General features: G+C 40.3%; 1 protein-coding gene across 1 annotated transcript in view; it reads right to left on the reverse strand.

The window, feature by feature from the left end:
* lrrc9 (leucine rich repeat containing 9) overlaps positions 1–24,191 on the reverse strand; it is a 215,435-nt gene extending 191,244 nt beyond the window's left edge. The window contains 1 exon segment of the mRNA XM_051920105.1: positions 24,080–24,191. The gene's annotated coding sequence lies outside the window, so the exon portion shown is untranslated.
* Positions 24,192–25,365: the final 1,174 nt, after the last annotated feature.

The raw sequence follows: 25,365 nt of genomic DNA on the forward strand, positions 1-25,365 counted from the left end.
TTAATACAATAACATTAAATTAAGGCTTGGTTGCCAGCTTTATGAGGTTAGACTATGGGTTTCCCAAATCTTCTCCAGTGGATCAAATGGAGTTTTTCCTTTCTTATTTTTTGTCATATTTATTCAAAATTTATTTTACACCATATGTTTCAACTATTTGCAGAAATGGAGTAGAATTCTAAATGTATAAATTAATTAATTTATATGTATAAATGTATCAGGCATATATGTGTAAGTGATATACTGGTAGAAACAAGGCACCGGTAGAAGTTTGTCAACCGGCAGAAATCTTCACTTATAATTTTACCTGTGGTAGAGCCCATCTTTGCTACATGTTGCAATAGTGATGGCATGTGATGGGGAAATGGGCATTTCGTCACCTTCTCATAGAGCCACTTCTCACCATAACCTCTCCAGCTTCAAAACGCGTTTATGATCGCATCTTTGGACTTTGATGAAGACCTCCATCACTCCCCCCATTCACCCTCTACCTCATTCACTCTCCAAGATCATTTTAGGATTTCATAGTGAGCATTTGAAGAAGCTGATAAAACAGAGTTTAGTGATTTGTTCCATTTCAAACACTGAAGATGATGATATTAAAGTAACCCCAGATTAGCCATTAAGAAAAATAAGCACATGCTTAGGACACCAAGGGAAATGAAGAGTTTTAATAATATTAGTAGAAAACTGTAAGTATAAACACAGTTATAAGTAAGTGACAATAAACATTATTTTTACATTTTTTGATCCTTGCATGTTGAAATGTTGTAAATCTTCAAAATTAGAAAACAATGGAATGGGAAATATTTTGTTTCATACAAATAATGATGTTTCTTCTCTAAAATATCTTTTTAAAATTGCCCACCAATGTGGAAATCTGCAGAAAGAGAATTTTGAAAATCAGTCATGTCTTGAGTGTAAAGGCTTTCTTTAGCATGCTGAACGTATTGTAGGACCTCTACCGTGGCATCTCAGTCACTGGAGATGAACATTTCCTTTAGTTTCTCTTTAAATAATTATTCTTCACGTTCATAAATATGTTTTGGAAGGGCGATTTTAAAGTCTAGTTAGGCATTGCTTGTTTTAGTTCAATGGGGAGTCAAAGGAATTGGGAAGAATTATTCTTTGAATATTTACGTTTCTTATTGTCAGTCTTGTTTCATTTGTTTACTGTTCAGTCTCCACAGAACACATTTTCAAAGATTCTGTATCTTTTTAACGGCATGTGCAATATTTATTTCTTGTTCAGTTCTTTTTTATTTTGCACAATCAAGAAGTTTTGAATATAAATTGACTAGATCCACTAACGCAAAACATTCTTTTAAAAAAAACACTTAAAACACACTTTTTCAGAAAGGCATTTAACTGAGCCTGACGACGACATTTTTCTCACACTTTCTTTCCGTTTACCTCTCTGTTCAGGTGCTCAGGAAGATTTGCATTTCTATCACAAATTCTGCTGTTTGTTTGGGGTTTTTACTTGTAGTATTTGTATTTTTGGGGTTTATTGTCTGTTATTCTAATTCAGCTTTGTGCTTCCTGCATTTATCTTATTTAATGTTTTATGCTGCTGTTATTTCATATCTGATGTTGTGTATTTGATCTTTTTCTGCTTTTTCCCTGTTGCTCATATTGAAATTATGTGAAGCACTTTGAGCATAGGAAAGGTGCTATATAAATTTATTACTTTAATTGACTATAAAAAGAACATTGCAGCTGAACCATCCACTTTTAACCAATAAAACTGAGGCAACAGAAGCACCTAAACTGAATTTGGTCTAAAAAGTACACACACTTAGGTTAAAATGTGGCACGCACTGCAGCCATGATCATTTTTAATTACCGCCCACCCCTAATATGTGTCTATGTGCAGTGGTGCTTACACACTAAAACTGGATGGGAGCTTTCCTTTCTAAGACTAGATACTAATCCAGAGTGACATTTCTTTTCACAGTTTATTCAGTTAAAGCAGTTGTCCCGAGCTGCGTCTTTCACCATGTGGGTTTCTTGGCACTGGAGCTTAGTTCCCCGGAAATGAAACTGTATGATATTTGAATTATCAATGAATCAATAGTCACTTGATGGCAATCGCTTCAAACTCTAAATACAAATTTGAGTCACTGCCAGGACTTCTCTTTCAAAATCTAAATCCTTGACGTCTCTGTTAGGTAGTTGAAATCACTCCACAGCCCTTCTAGCAGCAGAACTTTAAAGGGTGGTATCCTATGAATAATCAGATTAAACACCGCTGACATGTAGTGTTCTCCATTATATTCTGTGTCTCCACTCACCAGCAAGCAGGTAATGTGTACTGAAAGGCGTTTTCATCCTGCTGTAGCCCTTTCTGCAGATAAAGGGTTGAAGTGGCCAACTTCATTAATCAGTCATTGTTACATTTTACAAGAATAACTAACATTTATCAATGTACTGCATGGAATTGCGAAAACAGATCAATTTGTAAAAAATCACGTTGATGAATTCCTATGTATCTAAAATCTATGCTTGCTCTGTATGGATTTGTACATCAGAGTTTCTTCATTAATTAAATCACATATCCGTGATACATCATGTTATGTACTTGGGTCAACACACAAAGGAAACAAGGTAAGAACATTCACAATATACTCTGTTATAGTACAGCCCAGGTGGGAAAGGTGGGCTACAACCTGGCACGAAGTGCTGTGTAAAAAAGCTTTACTTACTATTTATATTAAAAGGATGCTTTTTTATTTTAAATTTCTTAAGATTTATCACTAATGTGTCGTGAGTCTTACATCTTGCCTGAAGAAGGGGCCTGAGTTGCCTCGAAAGCTTGCATATTGTAATTTTTTTAGTTGGCCAATAAAAGGTGTTATTTTGCTTGGCTTTTCTCTACAAGAATAATTTGAATTGAAAGCTGAATAAAAATTGGTAGCCATTAAAAGCATCAGCCACATTGAAGTCTAAGGACCAGGACTGAGGATCACTGTTCTGACAGAATGAACCTATAGATTCATTTAAACATGGTGTTAGTACGCAGCCAATACTATAAGAACTAATGAATATTTATCAGCATGAGATTTCTGAGAACCTGTTCATGTTAGGCTATTCCAGAGTAAGAGATGCCCTTTTTAAGATGCAGAAAATTCTTTGAGACCACCACTCTTCTAGTTAAAAATTCCATTAAGGTCTGCACTCGTAATACCTCTTTACTGCATTTTAATACAGCCTACTTGTTCTGTTGTTCGGCTTAATGTTCAAATCTACGGCCATTTTCTGTTTTCGAACGGTATTCCAGCAAGGGCACGAATCCCTCATTGCTGGCTTTCTACTCAATCATGAGGGGGACAATTTAGAAGAACGCTGCCATAGTAACAGCTATTTTTATTTCAGCACTTTAAATTTCATTCTTGCCACGTCTGTCGGGAGCCAGCATTATAAAGAAAATTGCTTAACCCTCTTTATTTATTCTTCATCTCACTGTCAGTCTTCATATTAAAACAGTGAAGCACTAAAGTGAAATGCTCGCTGGGAAGCCAGTGCCCTATGCTACTCAAGATGCTCCTACACAATCATCCAAATGCTGTGGGGAAAACAAAACCTGATGTCAACCCACAAACAATTAATATTTGCAAAAAGCTGCTAGGTTGTTTTTCATTTTCATCATTCTTTTTTTAAAAGAAGGTGTTGTTAAAGAGTTTTGGGGGAATTTTCCAGTCACAAAGAACGAACTGACAGAGCGCTGAATCAAAATGACTCATGTTAGCTGCCACTATAAATAAGATCCCATTTTAATGGGCTCAACAAGAAGAAAAACTTTGTGCCACAATGACTTAAGGCAACTCTGAACCTCCTTTAATTAGGAAATTAGATTAGATTAGATTAGATTAACTATACAAAATCTGTATCAATGAAATAATAAGGGATATGTGGGATTTACTGGGATCAAATTCCACAAGGTGATAAAAAGGTGACATAATACCTTTTCATATCACTATCACAAGACTCTGTAAAATAGAATTTAGTGCTAACTATTGACTCCGAACTAAACTTTAAATCGCTTATTAACCAGATAACTAGGACTGCACCTTTTCAGTTAAGGAATATAACAAAAGTTAGACCTCTTATAACTTTACAAAACGCAGAAAAAAATAGTTTAAGCTTTTGTTTTTAGTCAACTAGATTACTGTAATGCATTCCTAACAGGACTGCCTAAGACAGACATCAATCAACTGCAATTAGTGCAGAATGCAGCGGCCAGAATCTTAACTAGAAAAAGAAAATCAGAACACATCTCACCATCGTTACACTGCTTACCTGTGTCCTTCAGAATTGACTTTAAAGTACTACTAATGGCTTATACAGCTCTAAATAATCTTGCAAGATCCTATATTTTGGAATGCCTGTCTCCCTACACTCCAAATCGTAACCTTAGACCTTTTAATGGTGGTCTGCTTATAATTCCAAGAGCCAAGATTAAAAAAAGTGGTGAGGTGGCCTTTTGCTGTTATGCACCTAAAATCTAAAATTCTTTACCAATAGAGCTACCTCAGGCTAATACTGTGGAACATTTTTTAAAAACTGCTAAAAACCTGTTATTTTAATTTGGCTTTTTCATAGCTACATTTTATTTGTACTCCTAATAGATTATATGGGCACAGAATTATCATATTCTTCAGGGATCTGTAATCTTTATTAATCTCCACTTCTCTCTGCTGTCTGATCAATAGAATGAAGGCCGGTGCTCCAGTTGTCCACAAGACCAACTTCATCAAATCCTATCATGTGAAGCCTGAAAACAAAGAGGACTGATTTACAAACATTTCGGTTAGGTAGAATGCCCGTGGGAGCTGGGCAGTCTTTTGGCCCTGGTACCCCTGCAGATTTTGTTTTTCTCTCCAGCGTAACTGCAGTTTTGTTTGTTTTTGTTTTTTTCTGACCTCCAGGCCATCTGATCACCAGACTCATCCTTATACATGACACTGTATATAAGGATGCTACTCTTCTACTTGATATTTATCTGTTTTTAAGACTGTTTAGATTCTTTATTTTCTTTCATTGTTACTTAGTCTTTATTATCATTGCCTAATCTTATTTGCTTCTCTTTTCTTGTAACTTTCTCTTTGTCATCTTGTAAAGCTCTTGAGCGATGCTGTTTGTATGAAAATGTGCTATATAAGTAAATGTTGTTGTATGAGGCACTTTATATCAACATTGTGAAGCCCAGGGCACGTACAGCCGCCCTAACCTGACACAGACAAGCAGGACATAAGTTTCACCACACACCACACAATTTATTTACAGTTTCTTCTTCGCTCCCCCCAAAATGCAGCACAGTCTATACAGCACCACAGTTCCTTCTCTTTGCCAGTCCTTCCGCCTCCACTCCTCCTCACGAGCTTCATCCACTTCCTCCCAACTCAGGACATTAAGTGCTGGTGATTAGCTCCTTTTATAAGTCCTGGGAGTGTTCCACATGGCTCATCGGGATTACCTGGAATCACTCCCAGGTGTGGTAGAAGTCCATTATAGGGCTCTGCAGCTCTCCTGGCGGCCCCCATGGAAACCAGCAGGGCTGTAACAAACTCCAGGCCCCAGCATGCCCTGTGGGAATCTGTGGTGCCACAGCCACTCAGGAGGGCTGCCATGTAGCGTCCCAGGGGAGGTATAGCCTCATTGATGTGCTCTCCCCCAGTCCTTCCATTCTGTTGGCATCCCGGCCAGGTAATGGCCATGGCCGCCCGTCACAATGCACAAGAAAAGTTAACACAAAATAGTTGCCTTAACTATAAAAATCATTCATTTTATTTATGGAGCTAATAGTCTTACGGTGTCCTAGTGGGTCACCACAGTTTGGCACTCTGCAGGAACCAAACAATGAATGAACAAGTTTCTACCTTCAATTTAAACTCCTTCCCCCAGCACTCCTTACACTGCAATGCCAGTCCAACGCACATAACTTTCCTCAAAGATCACCTTTTTTCTAATCAAACTTTATTTAGTTTACATTTTTTTTTCACAAGATAAGTCAATAGGAGTAATTCCATGTCCATATATTCTCTAATACAGAATGCTCTTCAGGATTTCGAAAGGAGGATGCACACTATGGCAAAAGCCTTAAAATACAGAGAATTTTGAATGCCTATAGATGGCAGGGCCTTGAAAATTGCCAAATGGGGTCAAGAAAGGAAAGAGGGAGACTGTTATTTGACCAGGATTTAAATATTTTTTTACATTATCTTCATAATGAAGTAGCTTTGCTTTATTACTAATCACCATGATGTAGCAGGGTGCAAGATTGGGATTATGATTGCAGGCTACAGGGGCAATGTTAGACAGACAGGACCTTATGAGAGCCTGGTAAGGTGAAAATGAACTCTGGCAGGAACAACACTTACTGTATTGCTGTGCTAATAATGAAATCCCATTGGGGGTCATGTAGAATGTAATTTCTTCAGGGGCTTAGAATCTGGAGAATTAAGGTGGAGGAACAATAAGTAGTAGTTTAGTAAAATTTCCATTGTCCAAGAGGTGGCAGCAAGGAGGTCTTTGATAAACTAGAAGAGCCCCTGTGTTTATGAGAATGACAAGGAGATTTGTGCACAGGCACATACTGTAGATGTTCTGTGGGCACTGTAATGGTCCATGATGGTGAAGCCGGAGCTGAGTCTAAAGACAAAACTCTCAGTTTACGAGTTGATCTACATCACTGTCCTCCCCGATGGTCACAGGCTGTAGGTATTGACTGAATGACATCGTGAGAACAAGCCGCAAAAATGTGGTTTCTTCACAGGGTGGCTGGGCTCACACTTCTTAATTGAGTGAGAAGCTCAGCAGTTCAAGAGAATTTGAAAGAAGAGTCGTTGCTCTTTCGAATCAAGGCAAGGCAGCCGAGGTGGTTTGGGCACATTGTAAGGCTGCCCCCCCATGTGGCTCCCCCTAGTGCTGCACAAGGCATATCTCAATGGACACACTGGAGGGATTATACCTGTTGGCTGGCTTGGGAACACCTAGGAATTCTCCATAAAGTGCTGGAATATGTAGCAGGGGACAGGAAAATCTATGCTGAACTGCTGGGCCTGCTTCCATGAAAACCCTCACCAGGAAAAGTGGCAGAGTAGATGAGATGAGATGCTGCACATTGTTCTGGGCAGGATATCTGGGGGCTGCCTGGTCCTTTAAACGTGAGTTTGGTCTCCATAGTTTAGAGACCCTTGACTTGGGCCGTTAGGGAAGTTCTAGGTGGATGGCCTGTGGAGTTCTTGAGGGATTAGCAGACTCTGAAAAATGGTCCCTGGCTTGGGCTAAAATGTTTCTTGCTATCAAACCTTGGGGCAGAGTGGTGAAATAAAGCATGGGTTCACAAGTGGAAGGAAGAAGGCCAAAAGACTGAGTAAAGAAAAAAAAAAAGAATATTTGGTTTTGTGTGAAGGTCACCCAGCCACACACACACCTCAATTGACAAGGCCAATGAACTGTTTAGGAAGGACCACGGCTTCATTGAGCAAGTTATTTTTGCTTTATTTGTACACTTATCATTCCTACTGTGTTTTCCCATTCTTCTGTGACTTATTTACACTAAAGTCATTCTTAGTTTGCATACTGGATCAGGAAATAACTAAAGATCACCCCATTTGGTTTACGATATTATTCAATTACAAATGATATTTCCACATTTTGCTTCATTTTTCAGAAGAAAATGCTAAAAGATCAGCATGCATTTTTAATTTATCAGCCAATGCATTTACACATAATCTATATGTTGTGTGTCACTTTGTACCATTGTGACCCCAAATAGAACAATACCTGACTAATGATAGTTACACGATAAAGGAGACTGCCAGTAATGGACTGGCACCCCATCCAGATGGCAGGATAGGCTCCAGCCCCTGCAGCTCTCAGCTTGAATAAGCAGAGTAAAAGGAAACTTCACTGAGGTACAAGATCAACACAACAATGAACATTTGCCTGACTCTGTTAGGCCTGCAGAGCTACTGTACATGATAACATCCTTCCCTAACCAATGAGATGACCACCTCTTGCTTCTCCTTACCTCTTTGTCTTTCAACTTTTATTTTCTTGCCTCCTGGCTCCCATTTGGAACTTTGGAATGTGACATCTGCTTCATTCCCCTTTCCCTGATGTGAAGTGGACCTTACATCTACTGGGATACCTAACCTCTGTTATCAGGATGAAATAACCAATTCCTACCCTTTGGTTTCAAGGTTAAAGCCCTTCCTTGTAACCACACACTCATATTGGTGCTCTGTTAATGATACCCACCAGAGTATCATTTATACTGACATGGCGTATCGCCGCTAAGCATTAGTCCAGGTAGGCCAGTTACTGGATACCTCCTTTCTGTAACCTGTGCCATCCCATATTAGAGTGTGCCCCCTAGTCATACTCAAAAAAACTCAAGTCAATTACCAGGTGTCATTTCTTCCCAGCACCTTTGTATTTTGCAATTTATTTTCCTATTTCCAACTAAAAGCCCCCACTCCAGTTTCTGAGCAATCTGGGACATACAAAAGCCAAGAAAAAGCATTTGCCACTGTCTCATTTTCTGTGTAGCGTGGGAAATTTATTAAGGTCTTCTGTTTATCACACTTGTATACAGAGGGGACTGCAACAAAAAACAAGTTAGAATATCAACGCATTGCATAACACTCAGGTGTATTCAGGTATTTGATTAACTGGTTTAATAGTTTGGAATTTTATAGCCATTACAAAGAGTCAGTTATGTCAACAGGTGTCTAGCAAATAAAGGAGGAAAATATACAAAAGATAGCGAGTTGAAGTAATCTCTCTCAAGGTAAACTTGAAACAGTAAACTAATATGTAATTAAAGTAGCACAGAATGTTTCTCTGTTTTAAGACAGTGTCAAACGCAAGTGCTTGGGTAGCACTGAAGCAGTTCTGTCAAGGTAAGACAGTCGACCACAGGGCAGGGGTAAAAGCGAATGCTAACCACTTCTTCTCTCTTCCCCAAAGACCAGAGGACAAGTCCTAGGGTGGACCACAATGTCATTTCAGGTACCACCATGGAAGTCCTGCTCCTTCCACCCCAGAAGCTACTTAAACCACAAAGGCACTAGAAATTGCCACTCACTCGGACCAACTAACTTAGCGTAACAAATGCCACAATGGAGAAACCTTTTGAGACGGAGACTTGCAAGGACCTGAGACTTCCTTATTGTTGCTTTCTTTTTCCTTTCGTTTCATCTCATTTATTAAACAGGGTACCTGGTTGGTCCATAACAATTTATGAAATTTTGTTTATTATTTCCACAGAATTTCCACAGACAAGTTCACAAATTCACCACAACTTTTTAGTGGAAAATGTTGAAACTTCAAAAATTTGATTAGTGTGCTGCATTTGAGGTATTTCACAACATAACTTTCTTGACAAATTTCCTTGAACAATAACTGTGCTAGGTTTCAACAAAATTGGTCCACTGGAAACCAAGTTGTTTCATGCGGACAGACAGACAGACAGATAGACAGACAGACATGGAAATTACAGAAGGTGCTTTTTACATTATATGCAAATACACCTAAGAAGAAACAAAAGTCTGCTACTTCTTTATTTTTTCATACATCCATCAATCCATTTTCCTAACCCACTTATCCAGGGCAAGATTATCAAATATGCGGTTTTCAGGTTTGAAAATAAAGGGATAATTAGGGTCAGATGTTTGAATATTTTGGTTGACAGTCAAACCTGGATTAGAAAGCGACTAAGTCTGGTCCTTGGCATCAAGGAGAAACTATAAGTACATGGGTTTAGTGACACGACAAGCTACTATCCAAAAATAATCACTAAAAAAGTCAGGCAAAATGACACATTTTAATGGCTAACTGAACAGATTAGAATATGCAAGCTTTTGAGGAATCTTAGGCTAATGATTACAAGTTGCCTGAACAAGGGGCCTAAGCTGCCTTGAAAGCTTGCATATTGTAATATGTTCAGTTAGCTAATAAAAGGTAACATTTTGCCTGACTTCTCATTGCATCCATTACAGCTAACACGGTACAACATCCTATTACTAAAAACTTTGTAAAAAATGTTGTTAATGCCTAAAAGTAGAAAAGACATTTCTAAGGCTCTGGGTAATATTATTATCTAAAGAAGAGTCTGGGACAGTTGTGCATCTTTCCAAGAAAAGCTGTTCTTCAAAAATCTCTCTAAGTGCAAAAACAAAAATCTTCTATGAAGTCACACAAATCTCTACAGCGTTATCTAGGGATGTGCAATCCTCTCCCCTTCAACAAAAGCAAGAGCAGTAAAGCAAAAACTGATGTTCACTGAGAAGAACATGAATGTTGACCTCAGCTTTGCAAAAAAGCACCCTGAGGATCATTAAGGATGCTAGAATGACATTGTAGGGACAAACGACTAGGAGGTGGAATGTTTTGGTCAATGTGGGCACCAGGTATTGAAAAATGTGCACTCCACACTAACAAACTGCTATCTTTAAGGGTTGGAGGTGCTAGTGTTAAGGTTTTTCTCCAAAACATATAAGAAAAGTGCGCATTAAAATGACTAAAGATAATTAAATTAAGATTTTTGGAATAATTTAGTCAAAATCCAAACCTAAAACACATTAAGCTGCTATGGTAAGACGTGAAAGAAGATGTTCAGCTTTAACAACATACAAATGCCACGGAGATGAAGTAGGTCTCCATGGAGGATTGGCCCAAAATGCGTCTCCAGCACCACATAAGACTGATTAAGGAACTAAGGGTAGCATCTGATTTGATCTATTCCTTTGGAGGTGGCAGGTATTGAGTCAAAGGAGACAATTACTTTTTTTAGGCAGTGCATGAGACTAAATAAGACATTTTGTTTAGTAAGAGGCAGTAAACAAATAAGGGAAGCATTACAAATTAAAACAAATGAATAAACTAATTAACACTTCTCAGCTTCTCTAGAGACAATCATTAAAACTGACAGTGGAAGTTAAATGCTTCGTGGCTGAAGCAGCCATTTAAATTTCACTTCTGAAATAAGTGAAAGGCTGTTCAAAGACACAGGCTAATTGGCCATAATTTCGCGGTGACTCCCCTGTTTCAAATGCATCCCTGCTACCCAGTTTGCATTTAAGAAAATCATCTAAGAGTGGGTTCTCTTTTTGAATAGAGCATGGTGTGTAGATGCCAAAATGGATGGACTGTCAGCCCAGTCGGGAGTGACGGTGGGTCTCTGCCTGGTTGGTGGTGGTTGCTGGTGCGTTTCCTGTCCATGAGGCCTCAAAGGATGAGCAGGGAGAGATGATTTATCCAATACAATTCCTTCCACAATATGCTAGATGGCAGTATCCCTTAGGTGGATTTCCCAGGTGCACACCAACAGGGCGACATGTGAGTTGTAGTTCCAGTGGGCAACTCTGCTGGGTATCTTGGAAGATGCCAGGGGGAGTCCTTATTTTAAGGAGGTTCTGCCTGACCCAGAAGTGCTACCTGAATGCAATATGGTGGCACCGGTAGTACTTTTGGGTCAGGCATAAAAGAACCCGCTTGACCCCATCTGGGTGAGTCAAAGTTGGGAGGCGGGGGTCAACGCTCACCTGGAGGAGTAGAAGAAGGGAAAAGAGCAATACACTGTTTGTGGTTATGAAAGTGGATCTTGCTGACTTGTCAAGGTACTGTGTTTAATAAACAAAATCCTTTATTTGAACCCGGGACTGTGCTGGGTGTGTTGGTGTCTGGAGTTTTGGGGCTCAGTGGAGCCCCCTACTGGTTTTCTTAGAGCCAAACAATTTACCAGCCAATCCATCAGTCACCCACCTATCAGTCTGTCACTACCATTGCCCAAATCTTTGGACTCAGCAAAGGGACCAGTCCAGGATGGTACCCCAGTCCTTCACACAGCATACTTACTAATGAAGGCTATCTTAAAATATAAAGATGACCTGGGGGTTGGCGGCAGTATTGGCAGTCTAGCAGTGTGGTGCTGAGGTGTCACCCATTGCAGGCTGCACTTGGGTCCCAATCTGAGTTGTTCATCGTGTGGTGGGTGCAGCAATTTGCTCTAAAAAATCAGCGCATGCCCCCAGCCTAAAGCACATCTTCAAGGACAACCGGTCACAAAAATAATTTTATATTTCAATTTACCAAAAATAAGAAATACTGGCAGCAACTACACCTGCAGCTATTAAATCCCAGGCTAAATGACTTGTAGCCCTTGTGCCATCATTTAAAGTTCAATGCATTCAGAGTACAAGAGCTATGGATATAGAAACATCTAAAAAAAGCATCACAAGGTCCAAATTCATTTCCTAGCAGAAGCGGTATCCACTCTTTAAACAGGTTCATACTTTACTATTCCGAGCCTAACCTAACATGAATATTTCTACACTGAATATGTTTATCACAGAGGAAATTGGATATTTTAACTGAAAAATAATCTCAGGAAAAAGAGTAAAATGAAACACTGAACATCAAGTAATGAAAAATATTTAAAAAATAAAGGCCGCAAATCTTAGACAATAAGTTGTGAATAAAGTCGTAGGAATTCATGGATTTTGAAAAGGTTATAAAATTATTACTGAGCAGCTGAGACTCCCTTCGGGTCTTTCATTACTGGTACATTGCACTTCACAACACAAGTCTCTAAGCCCCTAAACGGATCAGATGCTGTTCAAACGGAGAACCCAGACAATAAGTTGTGAGGATTTTACAAAGCTGGGTGAAAGTGTTCACACAGTAGAACTGAGACACTTAATGACAAATAATAAGAGTTTATAAAAAGAAAAATCATATGCAATAACCTAGAAATCAGTCTGACCAGGAGTTGTGCAAGAATTCACATCCACAAAGTATAAACGTACATTAAAAGCCTGAAAATGTATAAAACGGTGATACAGTGCTGCTTGGCAGTCGGTGATGCCCAATTTGAAGTGTTACCCATAAAGCCGTTCTTCAATCAAAACTACTGCCTACCTCATTAAAGGAAAGGGTTTATTCTTGCAGACTATCAGTATTGTTCAGGGGAACTGATATTGTACATGCATTATAAATAGAAATAATTACATTAGACCGTGTGCCAAAAGTAAGTGAACCACAAGGTTCATAATTGAGTCAGCAAATTACGTATGATCAGGTGCTGAAATGGACGGATTCCAGATGAATCCATCAAAGAGCCAATGGCTAGGACAAAGAGCAATGGCCAATTCCTCTAACGGGCAAAGTAAGAAATCTTGTAGGCCTGGTCAATAGAGGCCCCATTATTATTTCAGCATCATCCATTCCCGTTTGAGTTGCTGCAGAGACTATTGGAGAAATGGTTTATATTAGCTGTTAAGACTTTCCCATTCTCTTCTGCTCTGAACCTTGCACTCGTTACCTTTCCAAATGCGACCTGTCCTGATCATGGAACTGACCACAGACTAAAAATGTTAGACCGGATGTCTGACCTTAAGCTTATTCTGCTTCTGTTGTTTGTGTTTCCCTGTACTGTAGTGCCAGGTGATTTACTACAAGCTTATTTCCCTCTCCTATATCATATGGAGGATTTACAACATTAATTAGAATTAGAATTAGGAAGACTCCAAGCATTAAGTTAATCGGTGACTCTAAATTGGAGTGAGAGTGTGTGTATGACTGGGCCCTGATATGGACTATGTTTCCTGCTTTACACCCAGAGCCGCCAGGAGAGGTTCTGGCCCCTCGCCACCATGAGCTGGTTTAAGCAGGTTTGAGAATGGAACATAAAGCTATATTTGATTTATTCTAACTCTCATGTAGGATTTCACTCAATTACCACTTTTTTTAAAAGGCATCACATTATAGGAAGGACAAAAAAACAGAAAAATTGTGATGAGAACAGGCCATTCAGTGCGACAAGCTCATCCATCCTATACACTTAGATTGTGCAAAATAACATCAAGTCACGATTTCAAGGACTCGAACGTCCTGCTGTCCACTACACTATTCTGCAATTTATTCTGTGTATCTACAGTTCTTTGTGTGAAGAAAAACTTTCTATCGTTTGTGCAAAATTTGCCATTAACAAGTTTCCATCCATGTCCCTGTGTTCTTGTTTCTGAACTTTTTTAAAGTAACAGCTGGGATCTACTGTACTAATTCCTTTAATAATTTCAAACACTTCAGTCATGTCACCTCTTAATTCTCCATTTTCTTAATGTGAAAAGGTTCAGCTCCTTCAATCATTGCTTACAGCTCACACCTCTTATTGGCCTAGTCATGCTCCTTGGGACTTTCTCTAGTGCTGCTACGTCTTTTTTGCAATATGGAGACCAAATCTGTACACAGCACTCCAGGTGAGGCCTAACTAGTGAGTTAAATAACTTAAGCATAACCTGCCTTGACTTGTACTTGTGAAAACATAAAAAGATGTAATTGAACAAAATGTATGTGTGTATAGAAAATAGGACAGAATGATGAAACTTGTTTGTGTTTTGCGTACGTGACAAAAAGCATGTATACTTTCTGGAAGTTTCTTTTGATGATGTGTGTGACAAGAAAATATACCTTTAGGGTAATGACTTTACAAAAACTGGAAAAGTACAATGAGTCAGGATGCTATTTTTTGCTTACATGGTCAACGATCAGGAGATTAGAAAGGTATAAAAGAACAAGGACATCTGCGCTCGAGGCAGATGAAGCGCGGTGTCCTGGGACTGTGTTTCTCTGACATTTTACCCTTGCCTGGTATGTATTAATAAAAGGTTTTGACTAATTTTAATTTTCTTCTCTGTCTTCAGTCACAAAAAGTGTCCACAGTTTTTGGCGCCCGGACGTGGGGCAAGAGACGGCCGGTCGACTCCTCCGGCGAGACCATTTCAGTGATCCGTCTTAACAGCGGACTGCCGTTAACTTGAGATATCCGGCAGCAGAGCATGCAGCTCCGGCAAAAGTTAGGACTGCCCTGTCCTGAAACAGTTCTTGCGTGAGGAGCCCCTGGTCTCCTCTTTGCTACATCCACGGTGACTGAACGGATTTCCAGACAGAGCTTGCACACTTCCAGGCTGGGGTAAGCACCGGGGGATTTCCGAATATTTTTTATTTTCTAAATAACGGGAGGGCGAGTTTCCTGTTGACCGTCTAGTCATACTCATATCTCAACGGGTTGCTTAAGGTGATGGAGACTTGAACCGAATCGGACACGAAGTCACCTGAGCTGGAATCCAGGGATGTGAGCGGACAGGCTAACGGGACGAGTAACGGGGTGGTATGGAAATATAAACCGAAAAGAGCACAGATTGCAGGATTGCTGTTAGGAAGGAATAAATAAATCTACATACGGAAGAAGCAACAAAACCGTGTTCTCCTGGGAACTGGATCAGTTGATAGTTAGGTGTCTCCCCTTGGAACTAAGAAGGGAACAGTTTAGGTTTAGTGAGTGGCACACTTAATGCCTTGCTGATTCATACGTACAAGGGATTAGGCGAATCAGTATATAGTTGGAAAATTAAATACAGAACCCGGGAGGGCAAGGGAACAAAATGGGAACTTATAACAGTAAGCCTGTTAATCGCCGCACAGGGGGATCAAAATCATTAGTGCTGGAAGGATTATTTTCGGAGGATCAACAGACGCCCCGTAAAAATGGGTCTCCTAGAAAATTTATAGAAAAGAAGACAGGTTTAGATTTATCCTATTATTTTTTTCCCCTCCTCAGAACCGACCTCAGACACCTCTATTATCCCCTCCTCTATTCCCCATTCCGATTGCCCCCCCCCCTGCACTACAACTAGCAGAAGTTTCCCCTGATGATTCCCCAGGCACAGATCACTATGACCCCTCAACCCATCGTGATGACCCACCCTGTACTAGACAAACCCCCGTCTCCAAATGCACTCGAAGTCAAACCTCCACTCACAGACCAGCTCCAACTTTTTTCTCCTCTAATCCTTCACTTACTTGCCCTTTAATAGAAGTTCCCAATCCCCATTATAACCCTGCCCATCCAGCTGGACCCCAAAATCCCACAACAGTTATGATAAATCGGAATTGGGACATCCAAGAACTAAAAGATGTCGTGAATACACTTCCAGATCCAAAGGAAGTAGGAGGACTAAAATTTGTTGAACAACTTGATCAATTAGATAGCATGTATAAGCCTAATGCTGCTGAATGGACCCAGGTACTTCGTCGAAAGTTTGGGACCACATGGGCCACTGTTAGCAGGGGTGTCCGCAATGACATTCCATGGGTATGGAACCCAGCTTTAACTCGAGGACAGGGGATAGGTGGAGAAGGCGAATTTATTTCTGCTGCAAAACAAAAGAGAGACGAAACAGTTGATGAATGGGCACATAGGATTCAAGACCTTATGGCTAATCACTCGGGCTTGGGAAATGCTGATGACCGCACCCGAGCTGCAGTTCCACCTTTTGTTTCCGGTTTGCGCTTTGATATACAAAACAAGGTCTGCACTTCCTGTATTGAGTGGGAAAGTGCCACGTTTGATGAAGTCAAACGACATGCTGAACAGGCCGAATCGAACTCTCATGCCAAATTATTGGCAGCACAGATGAACTATTATACCAGGAATGCTCCTGACCAAGGTCGAGGATATGGCTTTAGAGGAAGGGGACGAGGACGAGGAAGAGGACGAGGTGGTTTTAGAGCTCCTCCTGTTGACCACACTAAGAATCCTTTTATTCCCTCTCCCTTTAATTCCAATGCTAATTCCTTCTCTTGCTACGCCTGTGGTGAAACTGGACATTTTCGTCGGGAGTGCCCTCACAGACAGCAACAGCCCCCACCTCCCCTTATTCCATCTGTTTCCTCTGACACCCCTGACTAACAATACTGGCCATAGGAAAACGCTGGGACCTCCAGCCACTCTTTTCAACTACCTTTGCTCACTCATAATTCAGAGACTGATCCTTTACTGACATTGTTCGTTGATGGCACTGAGACTGTTTTCTTAATCGACACTGGTGCCACTTGATCTACTCGCTAGCTGGCAAAGGTCCCTGCTTCGAACGAAACTGTTACTGTGCTTACTGCTTCTGGACAACCTCACCTTTTTCAAGTTTGAATCAGCTTTGTTTTTTCTGTTCAACCCCCAAGTTGTTGTGTCAAATTACCCCTTATCCCAAACCCTCTTTTGCAGCATGGACTTTAGATATTTCCCCACACATCATTCTCCTCAAAGCCCTACATTCATTTTCCCCTTGTCTTTTTCCCAATTTACAGGCCCCTGACATTTTACACTGTACTGCCCAATACTTCCCTATAGAAGTAGACACCACCTGGCTAGAATCTTTCCTTACTTCTGGTACTTGCCCCGAAACCCTTCACATCTACTGTGTTTTTATTTCATCCACAAAGGCAGCTGCTTCTGTTCATCTTACATGCTCACAGCACATATATTATCTTGGCGGCATAGTGCCTCATATTTTTTCCTTCGCTAAATCTCACACTGTTAAATGGGAGAAAACAGGGCCATGGGTGGAAAAATGCCTTGAAAGAACAGACTGGTTACAAATTACTCCGGGTATTTTTGATACTCCTGACCATTTAATAACTAAAGTAGTGTTTCAAAGGATAGCCCACTGTGAGCCTCTGGTGATCCACCCGAAATCCTCCTTCCGCCCGCACCGTGCCCAATATCCTTTGTCTCCCGAAGCAGAGGCTGGCATCTCCGCCGTACATCCCGATCTCGTCAAACGCGGTACCGCCGATGGACATGGACCGTCATGCCTCAGGGATACAGAGAAGCCCTTTGTGTTTCTGGTTAAGCTCTTGCCCAAAAATTTGGACGGCGTCTGGCCGGAAGTAGTAAATTTAAACGGCGTTTGGCCGGAAAACAGTATGTAGATGGAAATCGCGACGGAAGAAAATTGTACAATAGACACCCAGAAATTGTTGCTGTTTCTGTGGGAAAATGGCCATAAAGTTTCTAAGGTTAAGCTGCAGCTAAACAAAACAACAGGTTATGTCTGTTTTAGGTATTCTGGGCTACTACAGACAGTGGGTTCTAAATTTTACTGAAAGAGCACAGCCGTTGCAACAACTGGCTGAGAAGGCTCTGTAACCTCAAACCTACTCTTTTATCTGCGCCCGCGCTAGGTTTGCCTGATCATTCTCGTCCATTCACTTTGTTCGTGGACGAAAAGCAGGGATTTATGAATTCAGTACTGATGCAACAACATGGAGATAAACAAAGACCGGTGACTTATTTTTTCTAAAACAAAACTGGATCCAGTGGCCGCAGCATTTCCTCCGTGTCTTCGTGCTGTGGCTGCAACAACAGAAGCTGTATTAGCAAGCACGGATGTAGTTCTCATGAAATTTCTTCTGTCCTTTTCTTTTTTCTTGTGACGTGTGTATTGAGTTAAGAGTCCATTTGTTTCTGTTTCCTTTGCTGCATTGTTTCCAAATATAGTGTAAATATAGAATAATACTGGGGTGAAGTGTGTTGAAAATGCTTTGGGTGATTTTGTGTGTTATAGAGTGTATTAAAAGGGATCCCTATGAGTATCAGAATGTACTCTGTACTTTGTCAAATGTTACAATTGAAAAAATGGAGCACCCTCAACCAGTTACGCAGTGGTCCAAGGGGACCGCCTGCTGGAAGCAAATCAAATTTCATCAAGCTAAGTGCACAAAACAGCTGAACTCGTAGCACTCACTCAAGCATGTCAGCTGTCCGAAGGGAAGATCGTAACAATTTATACAGATTCCAGGTATGCTTTTGGAGTCTGCCATGATCATGGAACATTATGGAAACTAAGGGAATTTAAGACCAGTCCTGGAGAGCTCTAACTAAAAACTGAAAAAGATAATTATCGATTTGTGTAATTGGTTTAGCGCAAATGAATTGTCTCCACTTTTGTTTAAGGCTTGTAAATATACAAAAGTATTTTTCCTTTTAAACCCTGATCAAGTTTGAAGGGAAAATGCTCTTTTAATAATACATGAGAAGGGAGACAAGTTTTTTGGCGATAAGCGGAATGTGTCTAATTGTGATATGAATGTGTGTGTCTAATTGTGATATGAATGTGTGTCTAAATTGTGATATGAATGGAAGTTGTGTATTTTAGGTACTATAAAGGAAGAGCATGGTGACGCAGTGGTCAGCACACTTGATACGAATAAAGGTTCCAGCACGTATGTTTTCCTTGTTAATAATAAGCATGAAGGAAAAGACGCGTTTAAGTATGTTGCATAAATAACCTTTAAGCACAACTTAAGACCAGTACTGGCAAACCCATCCAACATCAGAAATTGATCGAATCCCTTTTAGAAGTTATAACCAAACCATCGGAGCTAGCGATTGTTAAATGTCAAGCTCACACAGGAAAACAGGATCCTGCTAGCAAAGGGAATGAATTAGCTGACCACTTTGCTAAAGAGGCTGCATATAATAACACACCAATTTCTTTATTCCAACAGAGAAATGACCAGGACCCTGATAATCAAATTATTTCTTTACAGAATGCAGCCACGGATATCGAAAGGAGAAAATGGTCCAAAGAAGGGTCCCTCTCTGATGGAGTCTGGACTCATAAACACACTAACAAACCTTTTCTCCCAATGATTTTCTCTCTAGTCTTGCAGGTTTGCGAACCTCGTTGAAGGAAATCCACCAGCAGGTTGATCAAGCCTGGAGGACCAGCCCCCTTTCCAAGGATTTACCAATTCCTTTGGGCACCTGGATCCTGGTTCGAGATACTCGGAGGAAACACTGGCATCAGCCTAGGTGGAGAGGACCATTCCAAATTCTTCTATCCACACCACACGCCGTGAAAGTTGAAGGACTGCCTGCCGGGATTCACGCCTCACAATTGCAAGAGATGGCACCCTTGATTGCTGTGCTACTATGCTTTTCTTTTCAATTGTCTACTGCCCTGGTCACCTTGACTTTCCCGTTGGGAATTACCACATCAGTGCAGTTTGATTTCTGCTCTATTATCAACTGTGGGACTGGTCGACAAGCCTAGTGGACCGGATCTGACAAATACGTGTGTATGAGGGGAAGTGACTGCGACAACTGGCAATGGGTTTTTGCTAACACTGGAACTGAGGACTGGGGTTATCAACCTTTTGAGGCCCAAAAATACGGTTTGAAAAATCGGTTTTCTATCATAAAAGGACATGCCTCTCATGAATGTGCTGACAACCATTGTAACTCAGGTATTTATGTATTAGGGGTATATGTATCTGGAACAGACCCTTTGGGGAGATTTCTAATTAAGATTGACAATCCTGTTACTAACACCCCTCATTCTCTGGCACACACACCCATCTCCCCAACTTTTGGTTCAGATTTTTCTCCTGTTAAGATTATGAATATTTCCACCTTTTCATCCATTTTTTCAGTAGAAAACTGGTTATGGGGATCAGAATAGATGGTTGCAGTGGGTTCTCTATTCAGCTAAGCAAGTTAATCGTTCTCATTGTTATGCGTGTGCTACAGCCCGTCCCCATTTAGCTACAGTCCCTTTCCCATTATCTAACATTTCTGACCCCGTGGGGTTGCCCTGCCTTCTGTATTTATTCACTACTTCCAAGAAACCCCTCTCTAGTTCAAAGTGTTCTAATCTATCTATTCTTTTTTCCCCCACCCGTCACATGGATACCCCTATGTTTCAAACTCACGAAGGAAATTATACATGTTTCAAATCTTATGGAACGACATGGGTAGGAGAATTACCATTTTCTTTCTGTTCTCAAACTTTTCAGGTTACCTTTTCTCTGAACACCGTTCTGTCTTTCTTTCTTCTCTCCCAAACCACTCCTAGATCAGATATTTGGTGGATGTGTCGTAGGTCCAAATTATTTGCCACCTTTCCCCCTAATTGGTCTGGTACCTGTGCTCCAATCCAATTAGTTATCCTTACCTCCCTCTCCTTACATGGCCCTGGAGTATACATAGATGCTATTGGAGTCCCTAGGGGTGTCCCAGACAGATTTAAAGCTAGGAATCAAGTCGCAGCCGGTTTTGAATCTATCATACCCCAAATTACTATTAATAAGAATGTAGACTGGATTAATTATCTTTATTATAACCAGCAACGTTTCCTTAACTTCACCAAAGACGCTATTGAAGGCATACATGAACAGCTTGATCGTACTTCTCTGATGACTTGGCAAAATCGTCTAGCCTTGGAAATGTTACTTGCCGAAAAGGGAGGTGTCTGTGCTATGTTTGGTGATGCTTGTTGTACATATATTCCAAATAATACCGCGCCAGATGGATCAATAACTCGTGCATTGGCAGGCCTCACTGCTTTCTCTCTAAAGAACTTTCCACTAATTCTGGCATTACAAATCCCTGGGATCAGTGGTTTGCATCCTCCTTCGGATCCTGGGGACAATGGATAAGATCTGTTTTTATTTCTTTGGTTGTGACATTTTGTCTCCTCCTCCTGGTTGGTTGTTGTATTATCCCTTTGTTTCGCTATATAATATCTAAGTACTTTACCGCCTCTATGGAAAGGGCATATGTGCTACATGATGAGCGCATGTCTCATATAGCTTCTTCCACTTCTTTTTCCCCTTCCCCTTCATCAACCATTTCAAGATAGAATTTATAGGCCCACATCATTTTTGTTCAAAAAGGGAGGAGTGTGAAAACATAAAAAGATGTAATTGAACAAAATGTATGTGTGTATAGAAAATAGGACAGAATGATGAAACTTGTTTGTGTTTTGCGTACGTGACAAAAAGCATGTATACTTTCTGGAAGTTTCTTTTGATGATGTGTGTGACAAGAAAATATACCTTTAGGGTAATGACTTTACAAAAACTGGAAAAGTACAATGAGTCAGGATGCTATTTTTTGCTTACATGGTCAACGATCAGGAGATTAGAAAGGTATAAAAGAACAAGGACATCTGCGCTCGAGGCAGATGAAGCGCGGTGTCCTGGGACTGTGTTTCTCTGACATTTTACCCTTGCCTGGTATGTATTAATAAAAGGTTTTGACTAATTTTAATTTTCTTCTCTGTCTTCAGTCACAAAAAGTGTCCACATACTCCACACCCTGTGCTATATAACCTAACATCTTATTCACTTTCTTAATCACTTCAATACACTGTCTGGATGTTGATAGTGATGAGTCTACCATGACTCCCAGATCCTTCTCATAAGGGTTTTTTCAGGTTTCAGCCTTCCCATTGTATATTCAAATCTATTTTTACTTCCTACATATTATACTTTACATTTACATACATTAAAATTCATCTACCACAAATTTGCCCCGGCCTGTACGCTAAGTCTCTTTGTAATGGCTTGACTGATTCACATCATCTGCAAACTTAACCAGCGTACTGATTACTGTATATTCCTGTCCAGATCAATTACCAAGAGCAGCTGCCCCAGCACTGAGCCCTGATGGAAACCACTTTTAACATCCCCAAATTCTGAAAACAATCCCCACACCATTACCCTTTCCTTCCTGTTTTTAAGTCAATTGTGCACCCACCTATAGATCGTGCCTTGAACTCCCAATTCTTTTAGTTTGATCTCTAACCTTTCATGAAAATCAAGATAATTAATATCATATGCTCCTTCCTCTATTCTCATATAATTTTAATGCCTCCTTATAGAATTTCAGCATATTAGTGAAACAAGACTTTGCTCATCTGAACCAGTGCTGACGGTTCTCCTGACATTCCTAGACGTAATGCTCAATATTTTCCATTAATTTACCTATGATGTATGTTAAGCTCACTGGCCAAGAGGAACTGTGAAACTTATCAGAATGAAATGGAAGAAGGAATGTGAAAGATATATGTACACTTCAGAGGAAGTACTTGGTTACTTTTTATGAATGAAAAACATCCCTTTCAGCTGTTTAAAAACAAGTATGGTCCAAACAAAAGGTGACTAGAAAGGGTAGGCCATCTACTGAAAACACCCAACAAGCTCATCAAAAGTGATGTCCCTGGTGGGCAAATAAGTGAAAACTCATTGGCTTCAACACAGTGAATGTAATCCGAGCACATAGTATACTGTACCTCCTTCTCACCGCACTACATAGCCTACTGAACCACTAAGAGAGGCTTTAAAAATACATTGTGCTTCCAGCTTCATAGAAACAAAGAAGGTAAGGTCCTTTTTATATAACACTATTCACATCATTATATAGCCAAGAGTGCTGAACACAATGCCAATTGAGACTGTAAAGAAGAGCAAATTTATAACAAAGAAACAAATACAATTAAAAAGATAATAGCTTCCAGATTGTGTTTCACAATACACAAACAGACGTGACTAGCTAGCTCTTTTTGGCATGTGACAGCCGACTGCAACTCCACCGCTTATTTTGGCTTTCCCAGTTGATTCCTGTTACACCTCCCATAGAACTGATTTACCCAACAGTTGCCGGCTCATACTTTTGTTTTGTTTACCAAAGTCTTGACAATGATGTTTGCTGTTTTTACAGAAGAGCGCTGTCACGACATGAAGTGTCTTCCTGGATGCCACACTCTTAATCTGGCTTGTTCTATTTTTTAAATAGCTGGCTGTATTAGCGAATCGTGTATTGCACACAAGCCTCTTTTCAGCTTGGAAATCTACTGCTTTCCCTTCCCTCTGATTGTGTCCTATTTACACTCAGTTTCCTTGTTCTTTGTTCTGCTTAGAACATTTTATTTTAAAATGCAGGAATTTTCATCAACATTAAATTTATACGCTTTCATTCTCAGACAAATCGGAAATATGGATTGAAAATTAAAGTTAACTGCAAAGAAAAATCTTGGTCCAGAAACAAAAGTAATGATCTCTCTATTCATATCAAATTTCAATCACAACCTATAAATACTCAATTATAAAACATATCTGAAAAGTAGGTCAGCAACAGACATTACGTTATTGTTAAGACTTTACCGCACATGTCATTTGAAATCCGGCATCTGCGCGTTTACTTATCATTTTATTTATTTAACTTTGTTAGATAGATAGATAGATAGATAGATAGATAGATAGATAGATAGATAGATAGATAGATAGATAGATAGATTCAGTCGAGCAAGAACAATTTTCAAACAAAAACACCTATAAAAGTCAATTTTTAAAAACACATCAATACACATTGCTAATAATGTTCGACGTGTGCACTGCTTCGTACCGATATCATATTTCCCTATTCGTCGATCTAGAGCGTCCCTACCTTTTCAGTCAGCCTGCCCCGTGTGTGATCATCCCGGCCGCCTGCTTGTTCTCAGGCTCATGTCCGTCTCTAAGGAGCTGCGCGTCTCCGTTGCTCGGGAACCATGTTGAATTACCAACATAGGACGGCAAGCAGTGTGGGACAAAACGGATGTATTAATCAAAACAAACATACTTGGGCCAGGACGTTAAATCACGCAAGCGTGTATTAGTGTCTAGTTAGTCGAGGAAAAAGTAATTTTATTTGCACCTTAGTCATTTGGATGATCTAATAGTTTGTTTAGTTAATGTTTTTATCATCATAATTAATGTTATATTTCGTTGATAAGCAGTCTGGATCTCTGGGCATGTTTAACTAATCAAAAGTATTGATTACCCTAACCGGAAAAACAACTACTGAAACTGTTTTGTGGTACTGTCTGAGATTGCGTGTGGGTGGTGTCTGTCTTGCGGTCGATACTGCCTGGGAACTCTCCGCCATCCCCGATCCTGTACCGACTAACCAGGATCGACCACAGGTGATAGGGTTTTGTTCCGCGTCTTTGTGGTACCACGGTTAAGATTCTTCATTGTGCCGTGGTAATAAAGCAGATTGAGATAAAATAAATCGGACTTATTTTGTGACGCTCTCTTAAGACTATCATTCAAGCCCTCTGTCTGTTTAATAGAAAGATCATAAAAAGTAAACCATTTTAATAAAATTTGTTCAATTTATAACGTGTGCCTCATTTGACTCTACACATTGGACGTGAATTGTAGAACATTATGGATTTGACCTTATCGAAAAACTCTCAAAGGCGCTTTATGTATGAGCTGGGTATGTAATTTTTGGGATAGTCTTTAACACTAGAAAAGATTTTGTTTACTTTATATTGCGCATTTCACATTGATCAGCTGCAAGGCGCTTTACAAAACAAACCGAAATACAACTCCATCTATCCATCCATTTTCCAACCCGCTGAATCCGAACACAGGGTCACGGGGGTCTGCTGGAGCCAATCCCAGCCAACACAGGGCACAAGGCAGGAAACAATCCTGGGCAGGGTGCCAACCCACCGCAGGACACACACAAACACACCCACACACCAAGCACACACTAGAGCCAATTTAGAATCGCCAATCCACCTAACCTGCATGTCTTTGGACTGTGGGAGGAAACCGGAGCGCCCGGAGGAAACCCACGCAGACACGGGGAGAACATGCAAACTCCACGCAGGGAGGAACCGGGAAGTGAACCCAGGTCCCCAGATCACCCAACTGCGAGGCAGCAGCGCTACCCACTGCGCC

The sequence above is a fragment of the Erpetoichthys calabaricus genome, chromosome 16 (assembly GCF_900747795.2).
Source record: "Erpetoichthys calabaricus chromosome 16, fErpCal1.3, whole genome shotgun sequence".
Taxonomy (NCBI): domain Eukaryota; kingdom Metazoa; phylum Chordata; class Cladistia; order Polypteriformes; family Polypteridae; genus Erpetoichthys; species Erpetoichthys calabaricus.